Source organism: Mustela erminea, chromosome 6 (genome assembly GCF_009829155.1).
Source record: "Mustela erminea isolate mMusErm1 chromosome 6, mMusErm1.Pri, whole genome shotgun sequence".
Lineage (NCBI taxonomy): Eukaryota > Metazoa > Chordata > Mammalia > Carnivora > Mustelidae > Mustela > Mustela erminea.
In genome coordinates, this window is record NC_045619.1 from 36,886,275 (window position 1) to 36,896,569 (window position 10,295).

General features: G+C 35.8%; 1 long non-coding RNA gene across 1 annotated transcript; it reads left to right on the plus strand.

Annotated features, from left to right (window-relative positions):
- Window positions 1–1,097: 1,097 nt before the first annotated feature.
- On the plus strand, window positions 1,098–9,112 carry LOC116592351. Its single transcript, XR_004286459.1, has 4 exons — window positions 1,098–1,202; window positions 2,027–2,132; window positions 7,045–7,145; window positions 8,988–9,112. It is a non-coding gene; the product is annotated as an uncharacterized LOC116592351 (long non-coding RNA).
- The last annotated feature ends 1,183 nt before the right edge of the window (window positions 9,113–10,295 follow it).

Genomic DNA, 10,295 nt, shown 5'->3' on the forward strand with positions numbered 1-10,295 from the left:
GGTCAGGGAATACCGTGAGCACCAAATGAGTCATTTGGGCTCCATGTGTATTCTCCCTGATTCCATTGCATAAAAGCGTCCCTGTTTCCTCCTGATGATCATGGTCAGGTATCTCTGCCACTATAGTGACTTTTCTTTCTTTACCTGCTGGGTTCTAAATATATGAAATTCAAAATTGTCTGGTAGCAGACTTGTACTTCATTAAGATCCTAGCTGTGTCCCCTGGCAAGGATATGCCCTGTTTGTGGACCACAACATACAACCCTAGAGATCCCAGAGTTGATTTAGACAAGAATGAAAATTCTCCCCTCCACTTGAGGAGTGATGGTATGAGTGATGGTAAGGATACTCAGTGCTTCCACTTCTGAGTTCCCAGAGCCATGTAATCTTCCCACTGGGGACACAGCATCATAATAGAGTTTTCTGACCTCATACACACATAATAACAGGAAGGATATCATCCCATCTTTGAGTATTGCCTTAAAGCTAGAGCTTCAGCTGTGCCTTTAGAAGGCCATTCCATTGCTCTGTAAGGCTGGCTATTTTAGATGATGAGATGTCTGGTATAACTAGTGAAACCTGTAGTCCTGGGCCCACTCCCATTACTCCTTTTGTGAAGTAGGTCTGCTTATCGGATGCTGTGATGTAGGGATGTAGATCAGGCATGATGTAGATCAGGCATTCTATAAGCCTCAGGATAGTGGTTGGTAACTGAGTCTCCGAAGGCAGGAAAGAAACACACACCCTGAGTAAGTATTTGTCCCCATAGGGATGAACCACAGCCCATATCAACATGGAAAGAGCCCGAGTGGTTGATCTTCCAAGTGACCAACTGGTCTCTTGAAACATAGCACACACTGGGGGGGGGGGGGTGTCTTATGCTGTTATGGACTGAATTGTGAACACCCAAAATTTATATGGTAAAGCCTTATTCCTCATCGTGATTGTATTTGGAGATAGGATAAGAAGTAATTAAGGTTAAGTGAGTTCATCAGGGTGAGACTTTAATCCAATAGAACTGGAGTCCTTATGAGCAGAGGACACTAGAGCTCACTTGCTCTCTTTCTCTCTCCATGCATAACCAGAAAAAAAGACCATGTGAAGGCACAGCAAGTAGGTGATGTCTACAAGCCCAACAGTAAGGCCTCACCAGAAATAAACCACGTTGAAACCTTGATCTCAGACTTCCATCCTCCTGAATTGTGAGAAAATAAATTTATGTTGTTTAAGCCTCTCAGTCATCAGTATTGTGTTACTGCAGCTGAGCAGAATAATAGGTTACAGACAGGATGGAAATTTAGAGATGCAGCATCTGGGTTTGTGGGTCCATTATACTCCTCTCAGCAGATCTGAGACAGTGGAACATTTTCAAGGTTTCCACACATATTCCCTTATTATTCATTAGTCATACAACTCTGGAGAAATTGAAATTGTCTTGAATATGAGTGAAGTATAAAATTCTAATAAAAAGCACTCAAATTCTTATTGTGCATCTGAATATTTGGGTTAACGGTTCTACGGAAAAGGTGGGTAATATAATATCTCAGCCATTAGAGTGTCTATTAAAGGGTAGGAACCTCAATAGATGAGGTATTTCTGCAAGAAGGTATCTTTCACCTTCAGTTCCAAAAGGCATTTTGTTGAGATTGCCAAAATTAGAAACTAAAATTGTCTTGAATATCTTTCATGGTTCACTTATTAAATATTCAGTATGAATAAATGTGAATCTGATGTTTTTTAAATCTCAAAACAGATACATAAAAAAATGATTTTCTACTTTTTTGGAGTTGACGTCTCTACTTGCAGACAAATTCCTAAACAATTCAACAAATTTTATTTTGCACCTACTATGTATTTATTTTAGTATGTCATGGGGGTAAAACAATGAAAAACACAGATGTTAATTCTACCCTTAAGGAGATTATAGAATAATGGATTTCTTTGTCAGAATTTCACTGAAGGTGTCAAGGTCAAATATTTGTTACATCTTTCGATGCTGCCTGTGTATCTGCTTTAATTCCATTAGCATCTGCACAGTCAAGAAGAATAGCATAACGAGAGGAAATGCTGCCCAGAGTATCTGTCATTTTATTCAGTGGATACACATTGTAAAGATAAATCTTACTAATAAGGTAAGCAAGGATGAGCATTGTCATATTGTGTATAGTGAGCTGGAAGTACAAACATTAAAAGCAAACAAAGGAAACCCAGTGCATGAGGCAAATCTAGTTCAAACCAAATTTGTGGCCTACAGAAATGGGACCTGGGTAAAACTAACTTTCTTTCTTTGTTTCTTTCTTTCATATTTATTAATTTATTTATTTACAGCTAGGGAGGGAACACAAGCAGGGGGAGTAGGAGAGGGAGAAACAGGCTTCTCGCTGAGCAGGGAGCCTGATGTTGGGCTCGATTCAGGGCCCTGGGATCGTCACCTGAGCCGAAGGCAGACGCTTTAACAACTGAGCTACTCAGGTGCCCTGAGTAAACTTTCTAATTGTTTTATATTATTATTCTTTTAAGTTATATGTTATAGACCAGTTCTAGAATGCATTCTAATGTGAGAAGATATTTATAAAATAATACATAATTCCCAGTGATGAAATTCTTTTGTTCATCACTTACCAAAGATATTTTGATCTTTTAAGTTATCAGTATTATTTTTGCACTGTCATGTACTATATTAAGTGTGTAGTGTGTGTGGGCATGTGTATGTGTGCCTGTGTGTGCACGTATGTGTGTATCTAGGTGTTCATTGTTGGGTATGACCCTTTTATTTCTTTTTTTCTTTCTTTTTAAAGATTTTATTTATTTATTTGACAGGCGGAGATTACAAGTAGGCAGAGAGAGAGGAGGAAGCAGGCTCCCTGCTTAGCAGAGAGCCGGATGCTCAATCTCAGCACCCTGGGATCATGACCCGAGCTGAAGGCAGAGGCTTTAACCCACTGAGCCACCCAGGCACCCCTACCCTTATATTTCTCCCTACATCATCCAATTCCTTGTTTTACACTATACACATTCTAGGGTTTCTGCTAAACTACTGTTCTGTATTGCTAGTTCTCATGGGGAAATATTTTCTCTTTCCCTAAATAGATTTAATATAGCTATACAAAAGTTTATTCCCAAGACCTCTGGCTGTATCCAATAAATACGTCCAAGTAAGAACATGCATTATTTTTCATATCATCAAACTCAAGGACAGTATCACTGGAGCAATTTTACAGCTCTCTATAAAATTAAATGCACATAACTCTTTTGTTACAGTTACCTCGGAACACATTGTATTTGAAGATGTTTCCAAGAGTCACAGTAAATTTGTAGGATTGAGCCAAGCAGAAGATACTGCTTTATGAAAACATACAGTTTGCACTAAACTCATTTAAAAAAAATATACCCTAAGATGTGGTGGTAAACTTACTTCTAAATTAAATTTAAAAACCTACCTCATAATTAGTCATATTTGCTGGAATACTAAAAATTGCCACATCTTTCCTCACATGATTTGGTTGCTAGACTACATAGCTAATGATGTGTAATCTATGCAGTTGTGAGTACTCCCTTAGTACTCTGACAAGACATTTCAGTTAATTATTCCTCCTTACAATTTGTCTTCAATTTGGAGTGTGATTCCAGTGGCAAAAACTTTATGAATATAACTAATCTTTGCTGTATCATATTGCTTTCTGGATGAGGAAATATGTGAATCTGGAAAGAGTAAAAGCGAAGGAATACCCAGTGTTAGGAAATGTATGACTAGGACAAGCTTTTCTATTCAAAAGTAAGATGCTTTTGTCTTTTTGAATAATGTAAATCAGTGTCCTATTCTTTCCGTTTATTGATTTTTTTGCCATGGGTCTAATCTTACTATTTTATTTTTAGTCACTAAACACTGTTTTAATTGGTCCATATTTTGTATAAAGTACCCTATTAACTAGTACCAAAATTGGTGCTGTAAAATACAATAATATGTGACCTTAATATAATTAGAGAATTATGTAATTATGAAACTAGAGTTCTGATTGGTTTTATTTGATTTGAACAGGAGAGATTCACATCTCAAAGATGCGGGAAGCATAAAACACTCCTACACATAATACTGTCTGAGCTTTATATGTGACAACTTATATTTGTTAGACATAATTTTCTAGAATGGCAGTTCAACAAACTCAGCAGATGAAATAGCCCAGGACACCAAACTCATTTTTATTATTACAGCAATAAGCCAGATATCTTCTGTATGGAGTCTCCTGATTTTGTGAAGTAACTTAAGACAGATTCCAATCTCCAAACATAGCCTGTGGAAACCTAAGCCCTTTCTCTAACATTGTGTAGATTTACTGGAGCTTCTGTGATTATGGTTCCTCTGTCTTTGGGCTTATGCTTTTGTACATGCTGTTTCACCCCAAAACAACCGAAGTAATTTGTCCTATTCATAACATATCAAGAAAAGTAGTCTACAAAAAATCACTCATAACTAAGGTAGTTGCATTAAATACTGATTGGGAAGCACAGTGCAGGAGTTGAGAGAAGAAAGACTGTACATTGAAGCAACAGAAATAATTAGGAAGTAAATAGTTTCTCCTGGATACTTCTTACAGATGTTCCTGTCACACACCATCTCTGACTCACTCTGGCAATTCTTTGTTTCCATACTCTTACCCTTTAGAGAAAAAAAATAAAACAATAAAAACTCCTGTCTTTTTTTTTTTTTTTTCCTGATACTAGCCTCCATAGGATTTAACTTTTATAAAAAAGTAGCTTAGCAAGACAATTAGTCAAAGGCATTTCCTTTCTGAGGGAAGTTCTTGTTTTGGCCTTGTCTGGATGACTTTTTGTGAATGAAATGTTCTTAGCGAATGAGGCAGAAATGGTTCACTTACTTTATCTGAGAGCTTGCCATTCTGTAGTTAGGACTGTAGGGGGCGTCTTGAGGTTGGTAGGCAACAACGCCTCACAGAAGGATGGCTTCCTTAGTTACGGAATTGATCCTAGGGTAAAGTGATCTCTGTAAAAGTAAAGCAGTAAAGATGTGGTATATATACACAATGGAATACTATGCAGCCATCAAAAGAAATGAAATCTTGCCATTTGCAACAACAAGGATGGAACTAGAGCGTATCATGCTTAGCGAAATAAGTCAAGCAGAGAAAGACAACTATCATATGATCTCCTTGATATGAGGAAGTGGTGATGCAACATGGGGGCTTAAGTGGGTAGGAGAAGAATCAATGAAACAAGATGGGATTGGGAGGGAGACAAACCACAAGTGACTTTTAATCTCACAAAACAAACTGAGGGTTGCTGGGGGGAGGGGGTTTGGGAGAAGGGGGTGGGATTATGGACATTGGGGAGGGTATGTGCTTTGGTGAGTGCTGTGAAGTGTGTAAACCTGGTGATTCATGGGAAAAGAATTTAAGTCCCCTTCCTTTGCTTCAGAGGACCAAAGTTACCACTCCTAACTTTATATGGAAAGTGAGTTTTCTCTTTTTGGTTAAGAAGTGACTAAGACAGAGGCACCTGAGCGGCTCAGTCAGTTAAACATCTGCCTTCAGCCTGGGTCATAATCCCAGGGTCCTTGGCTAGAGGGCTAGGGCATCGGGCTCTCTGCTCAGCGGGGAGCCTGTTTCTCCCTCTCCTTCTTACTCTCTCTGTGTCAAATAAATAAAATCTTTAAAAAAAAGTAACAAGTATATTCTTGGTCTTTGTAGTATTAGTGAAAACCTACATTTACAGTTAAGTAATGAATTTGCTGGATTTTTAGTGTTGTACTCTCATAATGAAATTATATTAATTGTGTAATAATTTCTCAATTGGAATACATGTTATCAAGTCAGACTTGATAAGGCAATACCTTCTTGTCTTGGTATTTTCCCAGAAATAATATCTGTAAAATGCTCTATTTCCAGAGCAGAGTGCATTGATCCAGAACATCTGAATCATTGTCTGTGTAGAAATGCTTCAAGAGTTATAACAAAAAACGCAAAAGTATTTAGAAAAATTCTGTGTCTTGGCAGGCTAACAGGACCAATTAAGAAGTGAAAAATTATTTAAAATTAACCCAATTGGATTGAGATTTTGCTTTATACTTCATATTCCATCCATGGACTTTTTTTTTAAATACATACACACATATGTATAATTCATTTTTGAAAGAGAACACTGAAAATATCTATTTTGAAAATAATATGGACTTAATATACAAAAATGTCAGACATATTGCCAGAGACTTTACATGCTCATGTTTTAGACATGCCTTCATATTTAAGAATTGTTTTGCACTGTTGCTTAGCAACATTCTGGTCATTTAATTCAAAAGCAACTTCCAAATTACAAAGCCTTTTGTGAAAAAGAAACCCAATAATCTGATTTTTTCATGTATAGAAAAAAATGCAGAGAAAAGGTCTAGTGTTGTGCATAAAGGAACTATGGTATTAAATATTGAAAAATAACATTCTGACTACATTATTTGTTGTGATCTTTATTTTAAGTCTTTTTAACTAAGACATTAATAACAATGAAGTCAATTGTTCTTCATTCTGTTCAGTTGCTGGTTAATGTCACATCCAATTTACATCCAAAAGGTTAAGTGTATATGGAGAGCCTAATCTTTTAAGAAAAGGCTGGATGAAAATGTGGTTCCTTCTTTTCTGTTTCTGTGTTGCCTGAAGAAGAGATTAAGTAGGGACTTAATATATAAAACATATAAATATGTATTATATGCATAGCACTTATGCATTATTATAAAAAGTTGTTACGTTCTGCCTGAGGTATTAGAGTTTCACACATATTTTATCCTACACACTAGTTTCTGCACTCCTTAAAACCAGAACCTTTTCTTTTTTGTCACTGAATTCCTATAATCTAGTAGTAGCTTATATATAACAGGCTTTCGATAAATATATGTCCAGTGGAATGTTTTAATAATAGTAATTATCATAATAACAACAATATTTTTGAGCAGTTGTCTAAGTCTATGTCATATACTATATCAAGTAGTCTATTTTAATTGTAGAGGCAATTATGGTTGTTTTTTCTGTTTACATCAAGGACAGAGGAGAAGTAAATCTTAAATTATAGTGTCTATAAGGGCCAGGAAACACTGCAACAATAACCAAGAACTAACAGTCTTCCACATTGTGATAAATAAGGTAAATTGAAGTGCTTGTATTTTTAAGTATTGATAGGTTTAACAATTGTTTTTCTCAAACTTGGATCTCAAAACACACCAGGAATAATTCGTTATGTCTTAGTGTTTTGGATATCTGTTGATTTAGCCCATGCAGCATCTGTTGCCTCATTGGGTAAGACCTTCATGTTTTTTTCCTTGGGAAATCTCCTCCCCTCCGTTCTCAGTTCTTGTGGTTACATTGGGACAACCCATCCTCCAACTCCAGAAGTGGGAACATAAGCCATGGCCCGTCTATGACGGTGGCCTTCCCTTTCTCTACTGGAATCAATTCAGCAATTAATACATGACTGAAACAAAGGGAACAATTAGTGGCAATAGGCATTCTTTTGCAAGTGGGGAAAGAGGTATGCGCTCCTTTCATTGGGATTGCTGAAGTGGCTGGATTTAAGACTAGAGCTACTTGTAGTCACTATTTATTAGTATCCCTTTGGGACTGAAGCTAATGAAGAAGAAACAGTGCCAAGGCAAACCTCACAGAATAATTGTTCCAAACAATGTCCACTGATGAGTGCTAAAATCATTGGGTGAAAGTATGAGGAGAAACAAGGTATTAGCATAGTCTCAAAATGTTTCTTCCAAGTTATTTATCAATTATAAAGGGAGAAATGTTAACTTTACAATGGAGAAATCTGGCAGAGAAAATTTAACCAAACAATCAAGGTCGACATCATCAGAAATAAGATGTATTGGCATTATGTTCTCTCAGTATTATATACAGAAAGAGGGGAAGAAATCAATATTTTGTGATATTCTTGCCAAAATTGCATAAACTTAACCTAGTTACCAGTCAAGAAGAGATGTCAGACAAATTAGGATTGAGGCACAGCTACAGAATAAGTGATCACTATTCATCAAAAGTTTCAAGATAATGAAAGACAAAAGAAGACTCTGGAATTGTCACAAATAGGAAATGACTGCAGAAACAGAACAGCTAATGCAATATGGAAGTCTGGATTTAATCATAGAACAGAAAGAAAGATTTTAGGGGAATAAAAATCTGGTGAAATTTAAAGGTCTTTACTATATTTGATAATATTGTACCAATGCTAATTTCCTGGTTTTGAAAATTGTATTATGCTTACCTAAATTGTTAACATTAGGAGAAACTGAAGAATGAGTATTGTGAACTCTTTGTAATATTCTTCCAGATTTTCTATGTGTCTAAGACTATTTTAAAATCAAAAGTTTAAAAAACACAAAAACAAAAAAATTGAGTCAAGAAATTAAGAACCGTAGATTCCTGGCAACTTTATGTACCTCTGTCCATCTATATTTGAACACAGACATACCACTAGGCTATCAGGTCATGAGTTGAAGAATTCCTTAATCATTTTAGTTGGATTTCTCTCACTTCCAAGCAAAAGAGATATGACAAATATCTATTTGTTTTCTTCATCAGTGAGTTTACTATGGTCTATCTAGAAAATGTCTCATGACTAATAAAGTGTTTCACATAAGGAAATTCTCCCAATAATTTCTATACTCAAGGCAATTTTTTTTCATTTTAATAATTTTGCACAGAGACATTTCTATACTATACTTTTTACTTTCATATCTGTTGTGGAGTGCACTAAATATTATTTTTCATTCTTTCAATGATTATGAATCATCATTCTGAACATAAACCATCTTCTATCATAGAATGTGTTGACATCATGGTTGAAGTGTAGAAATGTATGTTTATACATTAGTTGACCTCTGATTATTAAGATTGATCTATTTTATTTATTATAACTTATGGATTCCACTTAGTTCACATGGTTTTACATACATTTTCCTGCTGTTAACCTATTTATAATAGCCCTCTTCCCTGAACTTGCCATTATATATCTGCTGTTGGAGAACACACTCTTACTGAAATAAAATCTAAGTCAAGAGTCATACTATAAATGAGGGAATACTGGAAATACCTCTTATATGATCAAAGTTCATGGATTTTGAGGTATGTGTTTTGAACAAGGAATTTTTGTTGGTTTTGTTTTCTTCACATATGTGGCTATGGACTATGTTCTATGAAGGTGAATTTATTGAATGGGTGACCTTGGGATTCAATCAGAAATTAAAGTTTGTGGCCTATGTTTTTATTAATATTTTCTAGCATTTGTTTTCTTAATAAGTCATCAGTGCTCCTGCTCACCATGATTCATTTCCCAAAGTGACCTAAGAAAAATGAACATCACCTAATGACAGGGAGAACTATGAATAACTCCTTTGGGCAGGTTAAATGTGTCTCCATGTGCCAGGGCCTGTGATTACTTCTTCCTGCTTACAGAGTCGTTCATGACATTCCTTTTGTGACAGGTCTTTTGTCCCAGCTGATGAGAATGTAGAGTCTTCTCTTTTGCCTGAATATCTCAATTCTTACAGCCACCTTAAATGCCTGTCCCCTTTTATCTTGGTCTCCTTCAAAATTTGTCTCTTGTGCATGTATTGGGCTTATAATTAATCTGAGCTGATTGCACTTCTCCTCACTGCCCATATGCATCTATTATTATCCATTCTTCTTCTTTTTTTAATTCCTTCAAGTCAGCAGCAGCTATACTGTGCTGTCATTTCTTTGGCTTGGAATCAATTCTCTTTTCCTGCCAAGTGCCATAGATCCTACAAAGTGCTTCTGTTGCAGTAGTAATTTCGTTACCTAATATAAATGAACAGCAAGACGTCAGAGCCTTTACTATAAATAGCATGGAGTTTCTCAAAGGTCTCCCTCTGATTGTTCACCAGACTGATTTAATCTCTACTAATGGTCTTAATTCATAAATTGACATTTTAGCAGTTCTTTCTGGATTTTTCCTACCAAAGTCCAATTAATTTTTTTATTGTTTGTAGAGAATTGGTTCTTAATAGTCTTAGAACACTTATTTGTAAATACAGCTAATCTTAAAGGAAGAGGAAAAGAGTTATAAACAAGAAGATTCAGATTTTTCCACTATTTCTTATTCTTGTGAACTCTTTGTACCTCAACATTCTGGATACAATTAACTGTGAAGGGACTCTTCCTAATTGTCAAAATTGGGATCATCAGTTCGTAAGCAAACTTATCAATCACTGGCAATACTCAGGGTATAGCGTTCAGTAAAAGGGAAGTAATGTAATGATGTAATGGAGA